At 46.8% G+C, this 25887-nt stretch overlaps 2 long non-coding RNA genes across 2 annotated transcripts; both read left to right on the top strand.

The window, feature by feature from the left end:
* The first annotated feature begins 1625 nt into the window (after positions 1 to 1625).
* Positions 1626 to 25150, top strand: LOC121134674. Its single transcript, XR_005871791.1, has 2 exons — positions 1626 to 4182; positions 24534 to 25150. It is a non-coding gene; the product is annotated as an uncharacterized LOC121134674 (long non-coding RNA).
* Positions 13744 to 14671, top strand: LOC121134675. Its single transcript, XR_005871792.1, has 2 exons — positions 13744 to 13798; positions 14468 to 14671. It is a non-coding gene; the product is annotated as an uncharacterized LOC121134675 (long non-coding RNA).
* Positions 25151 to 25887: the final 737 nt, after the last annotated feature.

The following is a 25887-nucleotide window of genomic DNA, read 5'->3' as shown; positions in this document are numbered from 1 at the left end:
TCAAAGCGCTCTTCAGATCTCCAACTCTGTTCATCTTTGTTGACTGCAACACACTTCTTTCCCTTGGGCTGGTTCCACTCTCTGTTAGCAGCTCTCTTTGGTGGATATTCCATGACTCTGGCATCTCCAACATCTTGGGTTTTCCAGGCTTCAATTTCACAGCCATGCAATGGCCGCCATCCTTGGCCTCAGCTTCTTTGTTTAGGTTTGGAGGCAAATTCCATAACCTGTTTCTTCCATATTTAACTCCAAAGCAAGAACCACGTGGATGAAGCTGCCAAGTTCTGCTGCTTGCTGGGACTGGAACATGGCCCCTCATTCAATTACACCTTCACTGGCTTTCCGTCCTTTACTGCCTAAGGTTGGCTGTCCTGATTGCTCTATAGACCAGGCTGTCCTCAGACCCAAAGATCTGCCAGCCTCTGCCTTCCAGGGCTGGGATAAAATGTGCGCCCCAATGTACCTGGCTCTAATCTTTTCTTTAGTTTCTTTCCACAAGATGGAAAATTATTGCCCTTAGGTCTCTACTCCTTTTATTCCATTTCTTAATCCATGTATCTCCTTGAACAAAGGATTTAGCTCTATTCCACTTCCTAGTGCCCCTTTTCCCCTCAAAATTTATATTTTGTAATTTACTCTGCTTATTTAAATCTTCACTAGAGCTATCACTAAAATCTACATGACAGAGTCTATACTAGGCTGTTTTGAGATTTCCTCTGCCAATGAAATTAATCCAAAACTCATCACTTTAACCTTAGGCAGACTCTTTGGACAAGGGCAAAAGCCAGGCACTTTCTTCACCAAAATATCACAAGAATGATTTCTAGGCACCATACTAAAATTTTTCTACTCTAAACCTCTTGAGTAAACATCTCACAATTCATCAAATCACACTCAGCACAACTGTCTTCCATGTTCCTACTAGTATACCCCATTAAACAGCACTTAAAACATTCCACTATTCTCATAACCAAAAGAACAAACTCCAAATTCCTCCAAACAAAAGCATGGTCAGGTCTATTGCAATAATACCCCAATCCCTGGTACCAACCTCTGTCTTAGTTAGGCTTTTCATTGCTGTGAAGAGACACCATGACCACAGTTACACTTATAAAGAAAGCATTCAATTGGGGTGGCTCACTTTACAGTTCAGAGGTTCAGTCCATTTGATCATCATGGTAGGACATGGTGGTGTGCAGGCAGATGTGGCATTGGAGTTGAGAGTGCTACATCTTGCAGGCAACAAGAAGTTGACGGAGTCGCTGAGGGAAGCTTGAGCAAAAGAGACCTCAAATCCTGTTCCCACCGGGACACAGTTTCTCCAACAAGCCACACCTCCTAATAGTGTCACTCACTTTGGGGGTCATTTTCTTTCAGACCACCAAAGGCTGCATGGAGGCCTAGAGAGGCCATTACATGAAACTGTGAAAGTGAAGCCTGAATTGCCTCGGAGAACTCAAGATGTTAGAGACGCCAGAGCTGTGGAGAACCCGCCAAGCAAAGCTGCTAACAAGGAGCAATGAGGTGCTGGTGCATGCCTTTAATCCCATCCCTTGTGAGGCAGAGGCAGGAGGATCTCTGTGAGTCTGAGGCCAGCCTGGTCTACAAAGCAACAGTCCAGATTAGCCAGAACTGTTGCACAGAGAAACTCTGTCTCAGAAAACCTAAAAAAGGAAACAAAAAAGAGGGAAAAGTATAAGAAAAAGAGAGAAAGAAAAATAAAAGACTGCGTGAGTTTCAGAGAGACTTTGAAATTCAACTTTTAAATACACTTGAGACTGTTAAAGACTATGGGGACTTTTGAAGTTAGATTTAATGTATTTTTGCCTTATGATTTGGCTACAAGCCTTTGGGGGCCAGGGAGTGGAGTATGGTCGTTTGAAACCCAAAGGGATTGGCACTACTAGGAGGTGTGGCTTTGTTAGAATAGTTATGTATGGCCTTATTAGAGGAAATGTGTCACTGTAGTAGTGGACTTTGAGGTCTCCTATATCTGTGCCTGGGGACACAGTTTACTCCCTGTTACCTGCAAGATCAAGATGTAGAATTCTCTGATCCTTTTCCAAGATCATGTCTGCCTGCACACTGCCATTTCCCACCTTGATGATAAGAGACTAAACTGTTGAACTGTAAGCCACACCCGTGAAATGTTTTCTGTTATGAGTTTCTGTGGTCATGGCGTCTCTTCACAGCGATAGAAACCTGAGCTCCATCTGAAAGATGAATGTGGTAAATGTTGAAATGAAGGCATTACCAGTTCTGCAGCAGTTCAGAGGTGCTAGGTATTTTTTTTGTTTGTTTCTTTAGTTCCTTAATAGGAAGCAGTTAAAATGAGTCTTAGGAAGTAGGCATTGATAGGCAGGGCCTGTAGGAGACAGAGTCCCGGGCATGCGAGTTGCTGAAGACATAGCCCATGCTCTCAGATCATGTAAATTCTCAGTGTGAGACTGTGGTAGTTTCAATGAAAGAAGCCCCCGTAGGTTCATAGGGAGTGGTTCTGTTAGGAGGTGTGGCTGTGATGGAGCACGTGTGGCCTTGTCAGAAGTGATGCCACTGTGGGTGGGTTTAGAGGTTTCAGAAGCTCAAGCCAGGCCCAGTGTCGCTTTAACCTCATGCTGCCTACTGATTCAGACGTAGAATGCTTGTCTCCTTCTCCACACCACGTCTGCAGCCATGCTGCCCTGCTTCCTGCCATGACGATAATGGACTACACCTCTGAACTGTAAGGCAGCCCCAATGAAATGTTTTCCTTTCTAAGAGTTGCTTTATTTTGACTCTTTATCAAAGGGTTAATTCGCTCTTGGCCTCATGTACTTCAGACATGCATTATGGCAGGGGAGTGTGTGGCATCATGGGACGTTTCCTTTGCATGGCAAAATTCTAGTAAGTAGATCAAGACAGACATGAGGGGCTACATACAATCGTCAAAGTCACATCCACAGTGACTTCCTTCCTTCCCAGGTTTCCACTGTCTGTTAGGGAATCATCCGGGGGTTATCAACACAACATGGTTTTAGCCAGTGTAGGCAAACATTTGGGATACTGACTTTGGCTGAGCAGAAGGTTGGAGGCAGGAGTCAGTGCTGCCACATTTCTGATCCCAGGAGGAACCTGGGACACGGCGTGTGTGTCTGGGGGTGTGGGAACAGCGGGGCTGAGAGGGCCGACTAGATGACTGAGCTCTGGAGCCCAGATGTGAGCTTGCTTCAAAACATACAGGGCTAGTTGGGAAGTCAGGCAGCATCTTGGGTGCCTGGGATGACTCACTAAAAGAACTGATTCATGGTGTCTTCCATCAGAATGTGTTAGACTAAGGTGGACCATCCCTGAGAGTGCTTTACCAATCCCAGGTGAGTGCTTGCATGTGGTGGGGGCTGACGGAGAGGCAGGAGATCTGGAAGACATAGGGAGACAGGCTCTGACAACCAGGTTTGGTGACAAATTGAGCAAAGTGGATGAAAGAAGAGGCAATTTACTTATCTTTAAAGTGAGAGTTTTGCACACAGCATTCCTTTCCCTTCTGGAAATTCATAACTTCCAGGTTTCTCAAGACTTAGCAGCTGGAAAAATGCCAGTACCTTCCTTCTTTCCCCTTTCACAACCCGTTCCAGATAGGGTGGGAGCAAGAATGGAGACTGGTCTCTGGAAGACATTTTACTTCGGTGGGGAGGGTGGGTGCTTGGACAGGTCACTACATGCTCGTGTGGCAGTGGGCACTACTGTAGAGTTAAGAGAAGGCTGAAGAAATCTACCTTTGCCTGGAAAAGTGGCAACAAGTCTGTTAACATCAGTCACAACAGCAATGGATGCTGGGGAGAAGGTCTGAAGAAGAAATGGGTGCTGAGGGGAAGGACTGAGGAAGAAATGGGGGTTTAGGGAGAAGGACTGTATGTGGGAGAGTTGCGTGAGACCCACCAGGACTAGAGTGACTGGAAGTCAGGTAGGCTGGGGGTGAGGGGCAGGGAGAAAGGGAACGTGGTGGAGATGGCGTGATATAGGAGGACCTCTTTCTTGTGGAGGAAATGGGGATAGGATATAGCTCCTAATATAAGATACTAGGTGATGTTTAAAGAGTGTAGTGAATGATCTGGTTTGTGCTTAGGTTGATGTCCCTGGAGGGGCAGTGACCACGATGAGCCCCAGAGGCCCTGGGCAGGAATTGGTGGGACTCCTACGTTTGAGGTAAGAGATGTTGATAAATAGGTTCCTAGGAGGTGTGGGTGAAAGTTGAGCCCAAATTTGAAAGCAGTGGGTTTTAGGAGCCAGCAGAACACTAGTTTATGGAGTATTATTTCACTTTGCTAGGCACCAGGGCTAAGACGTTAAGCAGGACACTTCAGAGACCTCTTCTAGCTCATCTGAAATTTGCTGATGGATGGACAGGGGATGAAGGAGTGGGGTGGACAGGAAGGGATGGGGTAATGGGGCAGATGAATCTTTGCTCTGCTGATGTCCTCTTTTGCTGAGTGATGATGGTGAGTCCATTTCATGTAAGATTTTCAGCTTAAACAGCAGTGTGCTTCTTACAAAGAAAGTAAGAATAGCATGGACGGCCATCCGAGTGGGTCACTGAGAGCCCAGCTTGCTTACTTCTTCCTATTCAGTCGCTTTAGCCACTTAAACAATCTCTTTAAGCAGGCAAGGTGGCTGCTACGGTTCCAGGCACCACATGCAAAAAGCTAGTGAACTCTTTCCTCCTTCCGATTTTTAAGTGAGCGATGAATCCTGTCCCAGAACCTCCATCAGACTGATGGGGTCTTGGTGGAAGGAAATGGGTTGGAGATTCACCACTGAACTAGTCACCATCAATGGAAATAGGGAGACAGGAAATACCTGAAGCAAAATTGCACATACCTGAAGAAAATGAAATAGCCCGTGGAGAGGTAAATGTTCCTTGGGTTTAAAGTTCCTGGTTCAGGAAAATAATTTCTTAGTATTTGGAGATGTATCTTTGTGCTTCTGATCAGCAGTTAGGACTGGAGAAATTGATTTGAAAGATACCAGAAAAGAGAAGTAGTTCCTCTCTTCCTCCTTGTCCTCTTCTAAACTGACTGTGGTGGTTTGAATAACAAATGTCCCCCTAGTCTCAGCCATTTGAATACTTGGTCCTAGTTGGTGGCACTGTTTGGGCACGTTTAGGGGGTGCGGCTTTGTTGGAGGAAGTTGTGTCACTAGTGGTAGGCTCTGAGGTTTCAAAGTCTCACACACCGTTCTTGGTGCACTCTCTTGCTTCTTGCTTGAGTTCAAGTGTGAGTCCTGAGTTCCTACCCCAGCTGCCTGCCGCCTGCCGCCTGCCGCCTGCCGCCTGCTGCCCTGCCTGCCGCCCGTGTGCCACCTGCTGCACTTTCCTGCCATGATGGACTCATTTCAATTTATCACAGCAATAGAAAGTTGTGAGGGTGGAGAGGTGGCCCAGTCATTAGGGGCACTTGCTGTTTATGCAGGGAGCCTGAGTTTGGTTCCCAGTGCCCCTGCTAGGCAGCTCACGACAGCCTGAACTCAGTCTCCAATGGATCCAACGCCCTCTTCTGGCCTTCACGCACACACACATACACAGATACATAACTCACGCACGCGCACACACACATACAGACACATAACTCACACATGCACACACACAGAGACACATGCATACACAAAAACAAATGGTGAACCTTAAAGAGTAACCGATACACTGGCCCTTTGTTTTGTGCTTCATGGATCTTCATTTGTGTTCTCATCAGGACGCTAACAGGCAGTAGATATTGTTCAGGAAAAGAGTTCAGAGGTGTTGAGGAGCTAGGACAGACGATGCAGTGAGGCTGTGGAGAGTGGCATTCCATATCCTGTGCTACCTCTGCGTTTGGAGGATTTGGAACGTTATGCACAGGAGCAGACAGAATGGCCTGATGTGCACACCATCTGCCTTCACTCAGCAGCAAGCAGCAAAAGCCCTGCCAGTTTTACACTCCAGGCCCTGTGTTACTATGAAGTGCGTTCCCCACAACTGCATCATTCCCACAACAAACATGTTTGTGCGAATCCCTATGAAGACTATATAGTCTATTCCTTTGCATGCTAAGAAGAACGTTCACAAAAATATGTCTGCAAAAAAGATAAGGTCTGTTTCATTTTAAAGATAACTTACAATGACATTGTGCTTAAAACAATTAACAATACTGTTGATAGTTTTGAATGTTCAGGTAGTACTTAATTTTATAATTATCTCATCCATATCTTACTTTTAACAGTTTATTAAATTAAAGTCCACAAACGCTCCACACATTGCAATTGGTTGTTATGATTTAATTCTCGCTGAATCTGAATCTGTAGGCTTTCTTCATTTCTTTCTTTCTTTTTTTTTTTGTCTTCACAGTTAACCATTTGTAGAAATTCAGTTATTTGACCAATAAGCATTTCTAGTCTGGCATCAGCCGGTTGCATCTCAATGGTGTAGTCGGAAGTGCCCCTCTGTCTTCCACAACTCCCATGAGGTGTAGTTGGAGTTGGAGGGCGGGTCAAAGATCACGTGATCTCTTGCTATGGTTTCCTTGGTGGAGGAGGAGGGAGGCGGTTCTGCCACTGTGGGCTTCTCTTTCTCTTATCATGTCTTTGTCTTGAAGATCAAAGTCTGGATCCTTTAATTTCCTGGTGTCGCACAATGGCTGTTTTTAGATTACAGTGCTTCCCTTTCCAAGGATTTGCTGGAAGAGCTGACATTTAAATAATCATCTTACTCAAGAAGGTGTCACCACCAGAGATGAGGAGTGGCCCACTGGGGGAGAAGAACAGAGGCTGTCAGGGTCACTTGAAGCCACACAGTAACTAGTCACAACACACATGTTGGATGGAGATGAGCTTGTGGACGATCTTAACTTTTCACAGTTTGGCCAGCAAACAGACTGATGGGAACATCTACACATGCAAGATCCTGGAGTCTTCAAGTGAGAGTGCCCACGGCAATGTTTTTTGTCTTTCCTGGGGTATGATAGGAGAAACAGGAGGTGTGCATGGGAAGGAAGGTTTGAGTCAGTGAGTGTGTAGCTTAGGTTTTTGTTAGCTTGACACAAGGAACTTCAGGTGAGAAAATGCCTCCATCTTATTGACCTTTAGGCAATTTGTGGGGCATTTCTTTTTGGATTGGCGACTGATGTGGAAGCACTGAGCTCACTGTTGATGGCATCACCATTTGAAAGGGGATCTTGGGTGCTGTAAGAAAGCAAACTGAGTAGGCCATAGGGAGCCAGTCAGCAAGCCATCTTTTCCCATGGCTTTTGCTTCAGTTCCTGCCCTGACTTCTCTGTGTGCTAGACTGTAAGCTGCAAGTTGAAATAAAACCTTTTTCTCTGACTTGCTTGTGGTCATGGTGTTTATTATAGCAATAGAAACCTAACTCGGACAGTGAGCATCTCCATGGAGTCTTGGCAATTCATTTAACAGCAGCATGAACGCAAACACTCTGGAATTGTGGGCTTAGGAAGGAAATGGGCACCTCATAAGCCAAGGAGGACTGGGGTCCGTGAAACAGGAACCCACAAAGAAAATTTAAGTAGACATAACTGGAGCCCACTCTTGCTTCATTTTCTTCAGGGTTAAAGCAGAGGCTTCCCAAGGGGCAGGGCTGGGTGTTGGCAGGGGAGGGGTAGGCTTTGATGCATGACCTGAGGCTCTTCACACGGTTTGGGAGAACTCATGGTGGGGTGGGTGTGGCTAGGAGCCGGGAAAGTCTGGAGGTGACATCAGAGGGAACAGTGAAACATGACTGTGAACTGCAGGTCTGTGAAAGAGGGAAGATGTTCTCTTCCAGTGCGTACAACGTTGAGAGTCTTGACTGATTCTTCCTTGTATTAACTGTCAGTCTTTACCGTTCATGGTTGTTATGTTCCTGTTTAGCCCCTGAGAATGCTGAAGTAGTGAACACAGAGCCATGTGCTCTATGGGAGACACAACGGTCGATTCCTGTGGTCCTCTGGTCAACTGATGGATCCATAGCCTTACGTTTATTGATTGACTGATCAATTCTGTGTGTGTGTGTGTGTGTGTGTGTGTGTGTGTGTGTGTGTGTGTGTGTCCTATGGTGCATGTGTGGAAGTCAGAGAACACCTTGCAGGAATCAGTCTTCCACCATGTGGGTTCCAAAGATCAAACTCAGGTTGTCAGGCTTGGCAGCAGAGTCTTCTGACTGGGTCCCATGCTTTGTGTCTTTCTCTTTGAAGGCGTATTCTTTGGTAACACTGAATGTAGTTGGCCCCGTAAGCTCATAAGCAGTGGCACTATTGGGAAGAGTGGCTTTGTTGGAGTAGAGGTATGGCTTTGTTGGAGGGAGTGTGTTGCTGTGGGGGTGGGCTTGAGGTCTCCCATGCTCAGGCTATGTTCAGTGCAGAGACAGTCTGCTTCCTGCTGCCTGGGGATTTTGTTGGAGGGAGTGTGTCCCTGTGGGGGCGGGCTTGAGGTCTCCCATGCTCAGGCTATGTTCAGTGCAGAGACAGTCCGCTTCCTGCTGCCTGGGGATCAAGATGGAGGACTCTCAGCTCCCTCTCCAGCTCCATGTCCGCCTGCACGCCACGATGATAACAGACTAAATCTTTGAGACTGAAAGCCACCCCAGCGAAATGTTTTCCTTTCTAAGAGTTGCAGTGATCATGGTGTCCCTTCACAGCACCAGAAACTAAGACGGCTGCCTTTGGCTGCACGTTCAAGAGAACCACAACACCGGATGCGACTGGGTGTGCTCACCTTGAGTGGGGTACGCCATGGCTACCTGACGTGGGGCGTTAGGCGTGTGGAATTCCTGGTGTCCATTTTAATTAGCTTATTTATTTTCATCATTTATTACAATTATTTAAACTATTGCATACAAATTATGTACTAGTGGGGTAACACGTTTCATTGCACACATACTCACATTGTTAAACATATCTTTTCCATTTATTATTTCTTCATAGTGGGAGTGTTCAAAATATTTATTTTTGGCTTTTGGAAATGTACACTAAGCTACTGTTATCCATAGCCATGCTCCTGGGTAAGGACTCTTTATTTCCTCCCCAGAATATTTTCCTGTAGTCGGACTCAGTGCTTGCTGATCAACCTTGGCCCTGGGGCCATTTTATATGGTGAACTCACTAACAAAAAAAAAAGCATAAAAATGAAAAAAAAATGGTAAGAAGTAGACACCAAGGAGGACACTTGCTTATAATAATCTGGCTAACAACGTACTTCAGCGTCACCGTGTGCCAGTTCAGTGGCAAGTGTGGCTCTGCCCATGGCCGTGAGTAGCTTCAACAGAGCTGCCTGGGATTATAAATAAACGTGGGGGAGTCTATGGGTTTCTAATTATGGCCTCCACAGATGAGATTGAAACTGCAATCTGGTAATTGGCACTGGAAAGTAAACTTAGGGTTTGGCGGGGAGGTTGAAAATTGGGACAGGCTTCCTGGGTTCATAATGTGGGCTTAGCTGTGCGTATCCCACAGAAAATTTCTTCAGGGTCGAGGAGGAAGAGCTGGAAGGAAGGTCCGTGTGGGTCTCATGGGAGGAGCGGAAAAGGGAAGAGCCCCAGGAATCCCAGATCTCTGCAGCCAGGGGGAGAGGGAAAGAGTCAGGATGGGGAAGATGAAGGGAACAGGCAGCAGCGGGCGAGGCCGCAGGAGCGCAGCATGGCAGGGTGTGCAGTGACAGCGTGCTGAGTCATTTTTTTTGGCACAGGACTGCTACACTTCTCCCTTGCTCAGAGCCCTGTAGTTGTATCCAGTTTTCCTCCCTGTTGCGGTATCCCTGTGGTCTGCCCTGGAGGGGTGCTGGGCGGGAGGGGGCTCTGGTTTGGCTCTTCTGGCCACATGAGAGATGTCTTGGGCAGAAACCCCACGCCTCAGACTTCCTTGCAGATGGTTTAAGCAGGGACGCAGCACAGCTTCTTGGTCGCAGGGAGAAAATTAAAGCTAGAGATCGGATCCTTGAGAGAGCCTTTGAACTCGTAAACTCAGACACATATGTGTCAAGAATGGAAACTGGCAAGGACTGGACCCCGTAGTTTGAACTTAATTGCTTTTGGTATGCACTTGAAAAGATAAAATACCCCAAGACATTTAACTTTAGAAACTTGCTCTGTTGTACTGCACAGTAAGTAATTTTCACAAGGATTTGGCCGAGATAGATGTTCGGTATCGACATGCAGGAATGGTTTCAATATGTGGTAGGCCAAGAAAAACAAAGTCCCTGTGACCCACACTTTGCAGATCTAAGAGGGACAGAGGAGCAAGTAGCAATAATTAATTCCAGTTTTGGAGAAATACTATAACTGTACAGCCACACGCCTCTGTCCTCACACTGCTCTGTGTCTCTGGGGGAGAGGGGACTTAGAGCCCCAACCCAGGGTGTATGGTGCAGGACATAACTGTACAGTGAATTGTACAGTGTAAATGGCCAAGTGAGGATGGAGCCCTGTTTGGTTTGAAATATAGGAACTGCAGAAGGAGGCACACCATTTGGAAGGCTGCTTAGCAGTAAACGTCAGTAAGAAACAGGATGGTCAGTCTGCTGCCTGTCGGGCTGTAGACAAGTGGAGGAGGGATGCTGCCATCTAAGGCCTTTGGCCCCTGTGGTTTGAATGAGAGCTACCCCCTGTGGGATCACATACTTGAATGCGTGGGCCCCGGTTAATGGAAATGTTTGCTAAGGATCAAGAGTGTGGCCTTAACGGAGGAAGTAAGTATGTCACCAAGGTTTCAAAAAGCCCAAGCCATTAGCAGCTAGCTCCCCCTGTCTCCTATTTGTAGATAAGGATGTAAGCAAGCTCTCGGCTGCCGCTCTAGCATTGTGCCTGCCTGCCTGCTGCCACGTCCCTCATCGTAATGGTCATGGACTCATCTTTGAGACTGGAAGTCCCTGTCTCAGTTACTGTTCCATTACTGTGAAGAGACACAATGACCAAGACAGCTTGCAAAAGAAAACATTTAATTGGGGGGCGTGCTAACATTTCAGAGGGCTTGTCCATCCACGGTCTTCTGGGTGGGAAACATGGCTGCAGGCAGCTGCACATGGCCCTGGAGTAGTAGCTGAGGGCTTACATCTGATCCACAAACCCAAGGCGGAGAGATAGACTAGGAAACCTCAAACCCACACACCCAGCGACACGCCTCCTCCAACAAATAACACCTCCTAATCCTTCCTAAACAGTTCCACCAACTGGGAATGAAACATTGAAACATATACGCCTATGGGGGGCAATCTTACTCAAACCACCATAGCCCCCAACAAACTCTTTATTGTCCAAGTTGTTTTAGTCACTTGGTGTCTTATCACAGCAACAGAAAAGAAAGTGCTACCTCTCTCTAGCTTCCAGGGCAGCCAGATCCAAAGACAAGATCTGCTCGCTCCTCACCTTTGCCTCAATTGGCGTCTCCTTTCTCCTGTCTGCCCTGATGGGAAGGGCATCTGTTCTTCTATGTGCTGAAGAGCATTGAAGTCCATGCGTGCAGCTGTGAAAGGACTGAGACACAAGGATGTTGAGAAGCCACGCTAAAGTCGTGCGGAAATCACGGACACTTCCCTGTGTGAACTGATGTTGTCTTGCTCTGATGTTCCCCCATCACACAGGGAAACCCAAGAGAAGTAAGTCACACTTGCTCGTTTGATTAAGCAGGTCTGTCTTGGCTTGATGCCATTTCTTCAGTGATGTTGACCTGCTATGGGCTTAATCCTTGGCTCCTCTCTGCCCCTAACTTCTCCGTGGGGAGCCCCCCCCATGGCGGACACAGGTCGCTTTGTACTCACATTACCCTCTTCTGGCCTCTGTTGACTTCTTGTTGAGGTCCAACCCATCTTACCTCCTCTTTGGATGTTAGCTTCAGCTACCAAAGCGCCCTGGCTGGAGTGTCTTAGACTGAGCACAAGCACAGACTGCCTCCCTTCAGCATCTTCCATTCACTAAGGTAGGGCCTCTCGGGCTTAGCGGGAAGCCCTATCAGAGAACCTGCTGTAGCATCCTCCTGCTGTGTGGCAGCTGCCTCCTTATTGGACACTAATCCCCCTAGGGTCCACAGAGCTATCAGAGAGCATCTAGATGTCCCCGTGCTAGGTGTGGCCTGTGAGGAGGAAACAGGAGACTGTTAACTCTAACCTGATCACTTGAGCATCCCCTTTACAAACGATGCTCTTTCGTTACTGAACTACACGTATGTTTACGTGCACACGGGCACGGGGCAGTGACGGGAGGGAGAAGTGAAAGCTCCAGTCCAAGCAGTGTTTGGGTCTTCACTCCACCTGTTAGAAATTCTGTCATCTATCTTCCTTTTCCAGAGCCAACCTCTGGGAGGTGAACAGATGGAGAAAGTCGCCTTCCCTCATCTGTAGGGCAACAATTGCTGCATCACATTCTGTCCTCTGTTCGTCGTGGCTTACCGTGAACTTCTCCACTTGGTCCCCTGGAGCGTGACTCTTGATATGAGCAGAGGCATCTTATGAGTAGGGGCGACACAGACTTCTCTTTCAACAGAGCTCACCTCTAAGACAGTGACTTCTCAGTGGCTCGGGACATCCGCTATGAAGTGTGAGCTGTAGGAAAGGGACTTCTGAGTTCAAGGTTGTCCCTCTTTCTTTTTTTCTTAAATAAAAGGGCAAAGATTCTGTGAGTGGAAAGTGGCAGAGAGCCAGGATTTTGATAGGCAATGAAAGATTTATTATTGTAATCTTTTCTGAAACAAGGCGGAAAGAGTTGGGGACTTCTGAATTAGAAGAAGGGGATCAAATGAGGCAGCTTCCAGGAGGTACACCTCACTCAGAAGCGAACATTCTGGCTTGCCACTGGTGGCTCTCTCTGGGCTATTGGTTGTATGCTTCACCCTCACTGAGCAGGTTAGAAGACACGAGTCACAAAACCATCTGCAGGAGAAAAGACAGGCATGTCCCTTTTACCATGGCTACACAGGAACATCAGATAGCCTGTGGCCTTGTGAACACTTCCTGCTCAAGGCCTTCTATGGGGCTGCTCCATGGACTTTGGATGGTCGATCAAGCTTTCTTTGTGGAGTGTTAGGCCTGGACCATAAGCACTTCTGGCTTTCTGTGCTACAGGATGTGTATACTCAGCCCCGCCATGGGAGTAGCAAAGCAGCATAGGCAGTTGCCTAAGCCTGGCCTTTTCTTCTGTGTAACTCCAGCACCATCACCAGGCAGAGGTAACCTGGGCCCTGTCGTCATGGCAAGGACACAAGCAAAACAATATGATGATATTTTTGTCTACAATAATGGTAATGGGACCATGAACTTTTCCCCAGTAGAAGTGGGGCATGACCCAGCCAGAGAGTCTGGGAAACAGGGAGGACCCTAGGAGAGATATGAATGGTAACCCAGAGAAGGGGAACAGGACAGAATCTTCTGAGGGGATTGGGAGCACGGGGGTGGGGGGTAGGGGGTGGGGAATGAGGGGGTAGGGGGCTGTGAGGAAGCTGAGAGAAAGAGAGGGGGTGAAGAGGAGGGGAGAGGACATGGGGGAGCAGGAAAGTTGAGTCGGGAGAAGAATAGAGGAGAGAAGGTTGAGAGATACCATAATAGAAGGAGCCATTATAGGTTTGAAGAGAGAGCTGACACTAGTGATATGTCCAGAGGCCTACAAGGATGACACCACCTGGCAATCTAACCAATACTGGAGAGGCCCTTCCCTATAATGTGATTGACAACTTCCTTGTATGCCATCCTAGAGCCTTCATCCAGTGGCTGAAGGAAGCAGAGGCTGACACCCACAGCTAAACACTGAACTGAACTCCTGGGACCCAGCTGCAGAGAGGGAGGAGTGATGAGCAAAGGGGTTACGACTTGGCAGGTGAAACCCACAGAAACAGCTGACCTGAACAAGGGGGGAGTTCATAGACCCCAGACTGATAGCTGAGAGGCCAGCATGGGAGTGATCCAGACCTCCTGAACATGGGTGTCAGTGAGGAGGTCTCAGCATCCTTTGGGGCCTCAGGCAATATATCAGCATTTAGCCCTGTCATCCAGATGGACTTTGGGAGCCCATTCCACACGTAGGGATGCTGTCTCCGCCTGGAGTAACCCTGCCCCAGATCATATGACAGACTTTTGAGATCCCCCAGGAAGGGCCTCACCCTCCTTGGAGAGTGGAGTGGGGATTGGAGAAGGGGTTGGGGGAAGGTTGAAGGGGGGTGGGAGAGGAGGGGAGGGAGAGGGAGCTGGGTTTGACATGTGAAGCAAACTTGTTTCTAATTTAAATTAAATAAAAAATTTAAAAAAAAGAAGTGGGGGATGAGCTGTAAGATACTCTCCTAATCCTGGCTCAACTAGATGATGGGACAGACTTAGTAGACTTCCTAATGGAGACCTTGTCTTCTCCGTGGAGCAGATGGGAGGAGGGGGGGATGGGGGAGTGGGAGCGTAGGAGGGAGGGAAGCTGGGATTGGAATGTAAAAAATAAATTAATAATAAAAAGACAATCTCCTAAGAGTCTACTCACCACTTCCCCCCTGACCCTCAGGTGCATGTGATCTTGGGAGACACACAAGCTCCTGGAAGATGTGAGGATAAATGAAGATGGGACTCATTTTGATGCTTCCATGAGGGCATCGAACAAGGGGGACTTGGCAGTGATGGAAATGTTGGCAGGGGCACCCTCATTCCTGTAAGCGACCCCTCACCCATATTCCTCGAGTAAGCCCAATAAACTCATTGTTTCACCAAATTATACTTGGACAGAATTGTTTCTTTGGGCTGCCATTGATGCCCTGTTTAGGGTAAATAGATAGTTATTTGTCTGCCCAGGAAAAGTAACACAACTACAAAACTTAAATGAATAGGTGCCTGGGTTCCTCAGAAACTTTACAAAACCAGGTTAGAATGGACTTCAGGGTTGTAGTTTATTGGCCCATGACTTAGGATCAACGTTCCTAAATTGTGGGTATGACCCCACATGGAGTTACTTAACAAAGTGTGGGGATAATAAAACATTTGGCAATAGTAAAAGATTTCTGAATTTGTAGTGACCAAAAAAAATTCAGAATCATAATTGTAGTGAATGTGAGGTGTTTCAGGCCTTGCTTGCCTGTGTTGTATTGTGTGACTTCACTCCAGGCTTTGTCCTAAACACACGACAGCTTCACTTGGTATTGTCCCTGTCCTCATGTCATGGAAATCAAGAGACACACCTCTGCTCAGATCCAAGATGACCGTTCTTAGAGAGACATCACGTTACAGAAATGAATTGTAGATGTTTTCCTGCTGTTATTCCTTGGTATGTGAGTATCAAATTAATATATCTCTGGATTTATTGTGTTAGAATGCTTGCTTTTAAAAACAACTCTTTTGAAGTTGCCAATTGGGCTCCATAAACATTCATTAAATTAAGTTTTGGCTTGATATCAAGACAGAACTTCCAACAATCTCTGAAAAGGCCCTAGATATGCCTTTGCCATTTTGAGCTATGTATTTATGTGAAGAAGTGTTCTCCGCACTGATGATTACAAAATCAAAATATTGATCTGCTCTGAAAGATGTTGAAGGTGCTTTGCGTTCAGTGGTATGAGATATTCAGTCAAGGTTTAGCTCTGGATATAAAAATAAACACATTCACCTCATTAACAATGCAGATTTGGGCTCAACTTTAGTAAAAGGCAAAGTTACATGCGTGTCATCAGTGAATTGTTTCAAGATAAACTTCTTTATGATGCATTGTCAGTATATGTTTGACTTGTATACATGTATCATACATCTGTAGACCTAGAGTTACACAAACATTTCTCAGGTGAAAAGGTTTAAGAAGCCCTGAAGTGACAGTCCATATCACAAAGAGAGGCCGTTTCCTTGTCTTTCTGCTTGTAGAGACTTGTGGTCTCCAGCCTCCTTCTTCAAAGTCAGAAGCAACACATCTCTGAGAACTGAGTTAACAAGGAGTTATACATAAAAGGATTGAGACCAGAGCCTTACTGTCCTTGGGTGGACAACAGCATAGTGTGTGTGTGTGAGGTGAGTGTGTGTGTGCGTGTGAGTGTGTGTGTGAGGTGTGAGTGTGTGTGTGCGTGTGAGTGTGTGTGTGAGGTGTGAGTGTGTGTGTCTGTGTGTGTGAGTGTGTGTGTGAGGTGTGTGTGAGTGTGTGTGTGTGAGGTGTGTGTGAGTGTGTGTGTGAGGTGTGTGTGTGAGTGTGTGTGTGAGGTGTGTGTCTGTGTGTGTGAGTGTGTGTGTGAGGTGTGTGTGTGAGTGTGTGTGTGTGAGTGTGTGTGTGTGAGGTGTGTGTGTGAGGTGTGTGTGTGTGAGGTGTGTGTGATTGTGTGTGTGTGAGGTGTGTGTGAGTGTGTGTGTGTCTGTGTGTGTCTGTGTGTGTGAGTGTGTGTGTGAGTGTGTGTGAGTGTGTGTGTGAGTGTGTGTGTGTGAGTGTGTGTGTGTGTGTGTGTGTGTGAGTGTTGAGCCCGGTGAGAGAGTCAAGCTGCAGAAGTCGTAGGTGCTCAGTCAGCAGGGGTTGGGAGAGTTTGGGTTTTGTTTTGAGGGCAGTAACAAGTCACTAAAGCAGGTGAGCGACGTAATCAAAATTTTTTACAGAATTACTCCGCTTAAATGGGAAAGAGTGGACCGGAGGCAGCGAGGCTGTGAAGAAACAGTAGACCCGGGAGCTCCAGACAGGAAACCTAGGAAAGACAGAACTGTGGTGCACAGTGGTCCCTGCCCCCCCCGCCAAGGATGTCCTTGTTTATCTGCTTAATTTCTGTTTCTTTTTTATCTGATTGACTTCTACTTTATACATCTGTGATTGTAGCAAATGAGCAAACCTGCTTTCTGTCCCCTTCCTTGTCCATGCACACCAGCAACACCTTTGCTCCTAAAACTCTTCATATGCTGGCCTTCCTCCTTGTCCTTCCTCTTCCCTTCCCTCCCCTCTCCTCCCTCTTCCCCTTCTCTTCCCTTTCCATCTCTTCCCTTCCATTTTCTTCTTTTCTATCCATCTCTTCCTCCTTTCCTGTTTTTTTCCTTTTTGATAAATCATTAGACAGGAAATGACTAGTTCAAACGTATAGGGATTTTGAAAACTTTTGACACACACATTGTTTCTATTACATTTTCACTGACACAATGAAACTGCCTTCAAAGCTTAACCCTGGGTTGGGGATACAGTTCAGTGGTGGAACATTCTTGAGACCCACAAAAGAATCTTTTAAATAATGAATTCGGGGGCTGGCAGGAAGACTCAGTGGTTAAGAGCACAGACTAGTCTTTCAGAGTACCTGAGTTTGGTTCCTAGCACCTACAAAGGGTGGCTCAGAACCACACATGACTCTAGTTTTAAGGGGTCTAACACCTCTGGCCTCCAAAAGCACCTGCATTCACACACACACAGAGGCGCGCGCACACACAGAGGCACGCGCACACACAGAGACGCGCGCGCACACACATACACACACTTACACACACAGTCACACACAAACTTACACACATGCATACCCAGGGCATACAGACATGTACGCATGCACTAAAAACAAATATTTAAAATAATAAATTTGGATGATTTAACTTATTTTGAGGAATACCCAAGATAGATCTACAAACTGACATGCTAAGCGCTTAATAAATTCTGATTCAACTTAGGTTCCCCAGTACATAGATTGTATTTAGTGTTCATAGTTCCCATTGCCTTGAAAAGGTTTATTGTTTGCTTCTCCAGTGAAATCCAACAGTTTGAGTGTTCCAACCACACTTCACAAAAAAACATGCGGAACTATTTGCCTGCAACGTATCCCTGGCTTTGTGTGGCTGTCTCACTCTGATGTGGGAAATGTTGATGGTGGTTTCATTTCTATTACTTACCCTTCCCTCTTTTGCTTAAAGAAAGCAAAACTGCTGAACACTCAATCCTCAAGTAACAAAATACGGAGTTTGTCTTTTCCTGCTGTAAGGTGAAACACACAAGTGTTATGGAAGAAAAGATTAGCAGACCCCTGCCTGCAGGGCAGACATGTCCTCTTCATGTGAGTACAGGGTAGACATGTCCTCCTCATGTGAGTACAGGCTAGACATGTCCTCCTCATGTGAGTACAGGGTAGACATGTCCTCCTCATGTAAGTACAGGGCAGACATGTCCTCCTCATGTGAGTACAGGGTAGACATGTCCTCCTCATGTAAGTACAGGGCAGACATGTCCTCCTCATGTGAGTACAGGGTAGACATGTCCTCCTCATGTGAGTGCTGGGTAGACATGTCCTCCTCATGTCAGTGCAGGGTAGACATGTCCTCCTCATGTCAGTGCAGGGTAGACATGTCCTCCTCATGTCAGTGCAGGGTAGACATGTCCTCCTCATGTCAGTGCAGGATAGACATGTCCTCCTCATGTGAGTACAGGGTGCTCTCACAACCCAGTGATGAACTTCTTTGAAAAGCTTTATTTTTCCCCTCTGACTCTAATTATGAAATTGGAAATGTAGGCTCATAAGAGGTGGGGGGGGGGGAGTCTATGATAGACTTCAACTGAAAACATTTGACAAAGGAGTAATTTAAGACTGGTCCAATAGTGGACATGGACTATTTGTAGAATTATAAATGACTCATAACACTGAAAGTTCTGCTTTTATAATAAAGAAATGCCAATGGAAATGAGAAATCATTTCCACCTATCAAATTGGCAAAAGTAAAGATATTCTTCAGTGTTGGTAAGGGTACAGTGAGGTACATTTGCAGACTTGGCTGTTTGGAATATAAATTGGCATAAGCATTACAGAAATCAATTTAGCAATATGTATTAAGAACTGAAAAAGAGCTCACATCCTTTATGACTCAGTAATTTCTCTTTTATAAGTCTATTATAAAGTAAATTATTCAGAAATTGAATGCCCAAGGATGTTCCGTGCATTGTTATTTATAACATCAGAATAGGAAACAGAGTCCAAATATCAGACAAGAAGAAAGCAGTTGAATACATTTCAGGGTAGATGGCATTGAGGCTATGGCTCAAGCCCAGCACCACCCCGAGCGTAAGAATCTGCCTTTAGACACACTCAGGCGACTCCTCTTGGGGGAGTGCAGGAGCCAGCAGTCTCATCTTGGGGAGTTGTGCTTTCTAACACACACACACACACAGACACACACACACACAAATATCAAATGGGACACACGAATCATCAGAGGATGGAGTCTAGTCATCTGTAGTTTTAGAAAGGCCACAGGTCACTCTGATTTACAACCAAATTCCAGAACAATGCGTGTGTGATATGAAGTGGTCACTATGTCAGCCTCTCTGTCTACACTTCTCACAGCACCTTATAACGTGTGTCTTCCACGGTCATACATGCCCACCCACCCCCCACCCTGCCCCAGCATTTATAATAGGGTGATCCCCGAGAGAACATTCCTAAGAGCCAGGATGGGCTCCTTGCTGTGAGAACAGCACCTAACTTTACCTCTGTGGAGCCTTGTGAAGGGATGAGGAAGTGGGTGGCAGCTCTTGTACACCATTAGTTGCAGAGTAACACCTGTCGTGTTCTTCCAATTCACGTTTCATTGGCTTAGGAATTACCTTTTAGACATTATAATGACTATCAACAAGGATCCTGGGTAGAAATAAACACAGGCTCTACCGCAATGCTCACAATGCTCCACGGTCCTTCATCAGTCACAGTGTGATGCAATGAGCTTCTCAAGCAAGTAGCCAGGGCTCACTCACCGCTGGTAAGGATCATATGGCACTGGTTGCAACCTCTACATACGTCAGGTGACAACCTGACTGTAACCAGGCTGTGCACTGCCTGGGCTGTGCGCAGCGGCTTAGAGTGGGATGAAAAGATGACAAGAGGATGCTAATTGTCCTCCCACGTCACCTCACCTCACCGGTGCAGGGGGGGGGCGGCGTCCGCATAAGGTGGGAGAGCCGAGGGAAGGAGTGGCCCGGTGGCCACTTTCATGTGCGGAGTCCCAGCTCAGCTTATGTGTTAGAGGACTGATGCCCTCTGTGAACCTCTGCGAGCAGAACCAGAACCGTTTAATGAAGAAATGATTTTAGTGCTTCATTCCCATCTAGAGATTCATTTGCAACAGATCATCATTAGCTTTATGGTTTTAATTGTATCGAAATTCCTTTTTGTAACCTATCGCTTTATTGCATGAGTCCATTAACCTGGGTGCCATGGAGCGCAGTTTCAGACCCGTGTTTATATCTGGACTAATTACATAGACGCCATCAGGATAGGGTGAGAGATTTTTTTTCTCAGATTGCCACAGGGGAAATTATCTGAACCCCTTTCTGAACCCCAGGGTTTGGAACAACATCCAAATCGAGCCCCAAAGATGCTGGACGGTATTCTGAATGTTTTGCTTTGAAATATCTGTCACGCCATCAACAAGGAACGGGTGTGGTGATTCTCACGTTATGTGTGTTGTCCATATGCTTCCCATTTGGACGTTCTCTGGGAAGCACTGGTCTGCAGGCTCCCCAATCAAAACCAGGTGGCTAATGGTCACAAACTGGGGGACCATGAGGAGATTTGTGCCTCGCTCATTAGGGTGGAGACGAGCATCCAGGCCACTAGCTGAGGGCTCGGAGGATGGGGTTAGCCAGGAACAACCAGGCCCGGCTCCCTGAGGGAACCTCTGTTAACCGCTGGGAAGGTGGCTCAGCTGTTAACACCTGGTTGACCCAAAGCACTTCTTCCTGGAGTCTCTCTCGGGGGAGTGGCTGATGGCTCCTGCCAGCATGTTTGGTTCACACAGGGTGTTTCCCACTTGCCCTGAAGGAAGAAGTATTGAGGTTAGAATTGGGCCCTTTGTTACCTCACAGATGCTCAACAGCAGGGTGTTTATAATGCCCATCAACCAGGCTTCCGCTGCACCTGTTGGGGACCAGCTGCAGAAGGCAGGTGTATCTAGGGACTAAGAGGACTGGTGACTGTGGAGAATTCTGAGGACTGCCAGATGTATTCCACAAAACGACAGGCCAACAGCTGGGGAGACAGGAAAAATATGGATTTAATTAAGATGATGTGCAAATTTGATTATTAATTTCAAGCCCACCGTGTGAATGCTCTCAACATGTGTGCATGCACTCGTGCACACAACACACACACACACACACGCATATATAAAAATGTATATTTTAGAACAACTGAATGGAATGTGTGCATGGAATGAGGTTCACTTTCCCCCAATTCCATGCACATTAGCTTTTGTTCATCGGACCACACATTGTCCATTTTATTTCCAGTCCATTTACATTTTTTCCCAGGCAGGAAGCTAAATCTTTAGTTTATTTGTGAGAGCTTTGCAATCCCAAGAACATAGCTGCTGGTTTAAACAGCTAATGGGACTGAGGTATTCTCTGACTCCTGCTTTTCTATGGGGACTAGTTACACAATGCATTGAGGGTGGGCTGGGGCAACCTTGATGCTTGCTTGTACTCTGAACTGTAGACTCTCACAAGACTCCACCCATCCCTGAGTTTCTTACTTGCCCTTTCTGCGGGAATTGAGAGAGACAGTTTCAGCGGGGGGTGGATCTCGTTTTTGCTGAATTTCATCTAGAGCCCTTAGGATGTATATGGAGGTTGAGGAGGGTTTGCAACGATGGGCTTTGGATTGCTACATTTCAGAATTTTATCGCTGAGCAAGTCTGGTGATGGGAGTCACTGCCTACCACGCAAAGAGCAAGGGCTGAGTCTACCTTGTACGTAGGAAACAATATCCTCATTGAGCAGCACCCAGTGTCAATTCACCTTAAAACTTGCTAAAGAGCTAACTCTAGCTACACGATTGGGTGTCAGAGCTGACTATAGAATCTGAGATCTAAGATCTGGCATGTTACAGTCACCTTGCAGAGCCAAATTCTTAATATTCTTTTAGGACATTAGGTCTCACCCAAGGCTAGCTAATTTACAAAGGTGCTTGTAATCCTAGGGAACGAAATGGGATATTGGGCCTCTGTGGGGAAGCCACCCCCGCCCCCATGCTGGTCTGGAATGCTAGCCTCCTGCACTCTCAATTGTCCTCATGTATCAGTGCAGAATGATGTTACCATAAGTGTAGTCACTTAAAAAAAAGCCCACCAACAACAAAACAGTTTCTCGATTAGAGCAACTCTCAGACCTCATCGGAGAGGTTTCTTTGTTCAGTGGACAGTGGTTAACACACAAACAACTATTGGTCAAATTGCAAAGGCCGGGTGTCTGTGGAGTGCAGCCGCAAACGAGGATCCATTCCATTCCCCTTACTCCACGCTCAGGGACCATCTTGGGAGAGGCAGCATACAGACTGGGAGAGACAGGGTTCAGGGAGGACCACGGTATGACATCTGGACATGCCAGGACCTCTGCATTCACAAACTCACAGCAGCGGTGATTGCCCACACACAGCCTACACAGGCAAGCAAACATTTCACTCCCCCTCCTCCTCCTGATGGCTCCTGGCCCCTGGCCATTAAAGTGTGGCCCCTGGTAGGATGGTCACGGCCAGTGGATGACCCCCCACAGCTGTAACCGTATGGGCAGCATAAATTGGGCTTAGAAGAAGTAGAGAACTCAATGGAGATGGGGTCACGTGGGTGAGAAGTAGATCTGACAGAGAGGAGTTGGGTGTGATAAGACGGGTGAATATGATCCAACGATATCGTGTGAGACTCTCTAAGAATTAATAAAAATGTTATGTAAGAAAGAAGTGGAAAAATAATATCAAACGCAACAGTAGCAACCACTATAAAGCAACAACACTCAAACCAAAGCCACTGCTCACTGTTTCTGTGGGCCAAGGTCCTAGACGATTCTTATCCAGGGTTTCTGAATGTTCTGTTTGTGGCTGTGGTCTCATCCGAGGCCTACCTGGATGTGCTGATCAACTTTGATTGTCGAGTTGTATGGATTAAGAAACAGCCAAGGGGATGGTGAAGAGTACTACTTGGTGTCTTTGAGGATGTTTCCACAGACAACTAGCTCTCAGTGACTTACATCTTTTTTTTTTTGTTTTTGTTTTTGTTTTTTTGTTTTTTTTTTTACGAGACAGGGTTTCTCTGTATTGTTTCAGAGGCTATCGGTCCAGCCCGGCCTTGAACTCACAGAGATCCTCCTGCCTCTGCCTCCCGAGTGCTGGGATTAAAGGCGTGCGCTACCACACCTGGCGACTTACATCTTATTATTGGACTAACCAACCTCAGCCTAGATTCATAATCTGAGGCATGTTTTGGGTGGTGGTGAAATGTAGGTGGAATGGCCTAATGGCAGGAGTAGGCAGGCCATTGGAGGAAGGTCCCCAGGGACTGTGTCTGCCACTCCTCATCTCTGCTCCCCCTTTCCTCTGCCTGGTGGTGGCTGTGTTCCCACTCTATCACACTGCCCCAGCCAGGGTGGACTGAACCTTTGAAGGTATGAGCCTGAAGCCAGCCTTTGCTTCCTCAAGTTGCTCCTGTCGGATACTTTGTCACAATGAGGAGGAAATTCAGTAACAAAATGTGGAGAGATCTGCTTCCTTTAACGTTGGCAGAATTCCTCTGCCTCTTTTCTTCCTTGCCTCTAGCTAGAGGCCCCTGCAGGCTCCTAGGGATCCCGGTTTCTTGCTACATGTCCCTCTTATAACACCACATCTCATCTTACTGATAAGGTAAAATCTTAATTATTTTTTTCCAGCAGTGTCGCATGTGGCCTCAGTAAAGTCTTCCCCCTCCCAGATGTATGTATTTTATATTCTGAGTGTTTTGCATGCATGTATGTATTCAAAACTCATGCATGACTCGTGACCACAGAGGCTAGAAGAGGGCATTGGGTCCTCTGGAACTGGAGTTACAGATGGTTGTAAGCTGCCGTGTAGGTGCTGGGATCCAAACCTGGGTCCTCTTCAAGAGCAACCAGTGCTCTTAACCTCTGAGCAGCCTCTTCAGCTACCTATGCTAAAGTCTCATGAGCAGAATATAGTGCCATCCTGAGAGTAGCTCCCAAACTCAGAGTGTAACCAGATGAGGCAGTGACAGCTAACCGCTTAGAACATCTGTTGGTTAGAAGCCTGTAATGCCAAACTGCAGCTGAGACCACTGAAGGACATGACACACCGGGTGCCGCTTTGGAGTACGCTGGTCATATTCAGCAAGTGTACAGCAGGCCCCAGGAGCTCTGGTGGTGCCGCCATGCACTGATGTAGTTAAGGCTACTTGAGATACACATCCAGGAAGATCACTTTCCTTCTCAGCTTTAGTCCATAGGGACCACTGCCCTACAGATGTGCTCTGTCTCTGAGTCATTGGCTTCTACTCCGGCTGTGCTCCCAGCCTGGGTGCTTCATCAGACTGAAAGGCTCAGCTAGACAGCCTGGCTTTCCTCAGACCCTTCTGGATCCCTTCATCACCATGAATGGCAGGGGAAGTATTTGGCTGTACCGTCCCTAGAGCAAGTATTTGGTTCCAAATTGTATGTAGCACAATTTATTTCTATAAATATCGACCTACTTTCAAGAAAGGAGCCATGTCTCATGTGTTGTCCTTTTCAATTTTTTTTTGCTGTAACTGTTCATTTTCACATGAGAAGTAATAATAAATGTTGATTGAATGAAGTGCCCCCCCAAATAATTCACTGGACTTTTACATGTCTCTTTTTCCAGGAATGCTGGTCATACATAGTCCATCCCTATAGAAGTTTCAGGGCGTGCCTTCAGTGTGGGGTCAGAAGTCTTGTCGAAGGAGTCCCCTTCTTGCCCCTGTGTTCCTAGTGAACACAGAAGCACCCCAGTGGGAGCTGCCCGAGCACTTGCTGCTTCAGTTTGACGAGCTCCAGAGCCGACCCTCTGAACCGTCCCATCTGACAGTCCTGCTTCTGAGGAGGCTGTGTGCCACTTGCCTGGGACCTCCTCCCTGCCACTATGACGCCGGGGACAGAACTCCCCGACGAAGCTGACTCCTCATCTTGATGGCACAGCACCGAGCCTGGAGGCAGACCGGCTTCCCAGCCTTCCACAGGGGTTTCTGGTGGAGCCTGCCATCCCTGCAGCAGGGTTACGTGCATTTTGTTCAATGTGAGGTTGCATTTTATTCTCTCTAATTACCAACTCAATGATAGAAGTGGTTTGGCTTCTGTTTGTGCGGCTCCGTGTAAGATAATAAAACAGCTCTATCTATCACATTCCAATTTAAATAGCTACCGTTTGGTGTGTGTGTGTGTGTGTGTTGGGGTGTTGTTAAACACCACATCAATAAAGCATAACCCAACTGCTTTTCCTGATGACTTGCTCCATTTCTGTCCTCTTTCCCCGAGGCTAATTACCTTTTGAAGGAAGGAGGGTGGGGGAAGTTAAGGAAAGGGAGACTCAGGTAAACAACAAGAAATATCCCTGACACTGGGCTCTGCAAACGGGCCTGATATCAGTTTCTTGTGCTTAATATGATAGCAAAATGAGCCAGACACACAAGACTGGGGGAGAATCCATGGTGGTAGCAGAATGGCCCTTTAAGGATGTCTACTTACTGCTTATTGCGGGGAGGGTGGCTGTCTGTCCGGCAGTTGTTTTCCCTCCCTGCCCCTGTGGCTCCTTCCTGAATCTTCCATGAATAAAAGAAACACTCTCAATCATTGATCCTACAATGGCATCAGGCAGGTTTGGGTTTTCTAGTTCATGCATTGAGCTATGCTTCCATGAGGGTCTTTCTTGAGAGATGGATTCTGCACCATAATAAGGGGACAGTGATAGTAACAGCCTGATGAGCTTGGCCCCAAGAGGTGGTTTTCCCCAGGGATAGCTAAAGTTGCTGGGTCATTGGAAAACTCTTGGAGTAGGGGGGCTGCAAACCAATTCCAGGCAGCTAGGAAGCAAACCATCATCTATATCATCTATAAGAAGAAAAGGACAATGAAAACCAAAGAAGCTTGAAGCTCCTGGGATTAGGAGAGGTCAGTGTCAGCCAACAGAGGGGATTTCCTCCAGACATCTTGACTGCATGCCCAGCAGCACTGTTCAAAGC

The sequence above is a fragment of the Mesocricetus auratus genome, unplaced genomic scaffold (assembly GCF_017639785.1).
Source record: "Mesocricetus auratus isolate SY011 unplaced genomic scaffold, BCM_Maur_2.0 Super-Scaffold_100029, whole genome shotgun sequence".
NCBI classification, from domain to species: Eukaryota; Metazoa; Chordata; class Mammalia; order Rodentia; family Cricetidae; genus Mesocricetus; species Mesocricetus auratus.
This window is presented reverse-complemented; position numbering and strand designations above follow the sequence as displayed.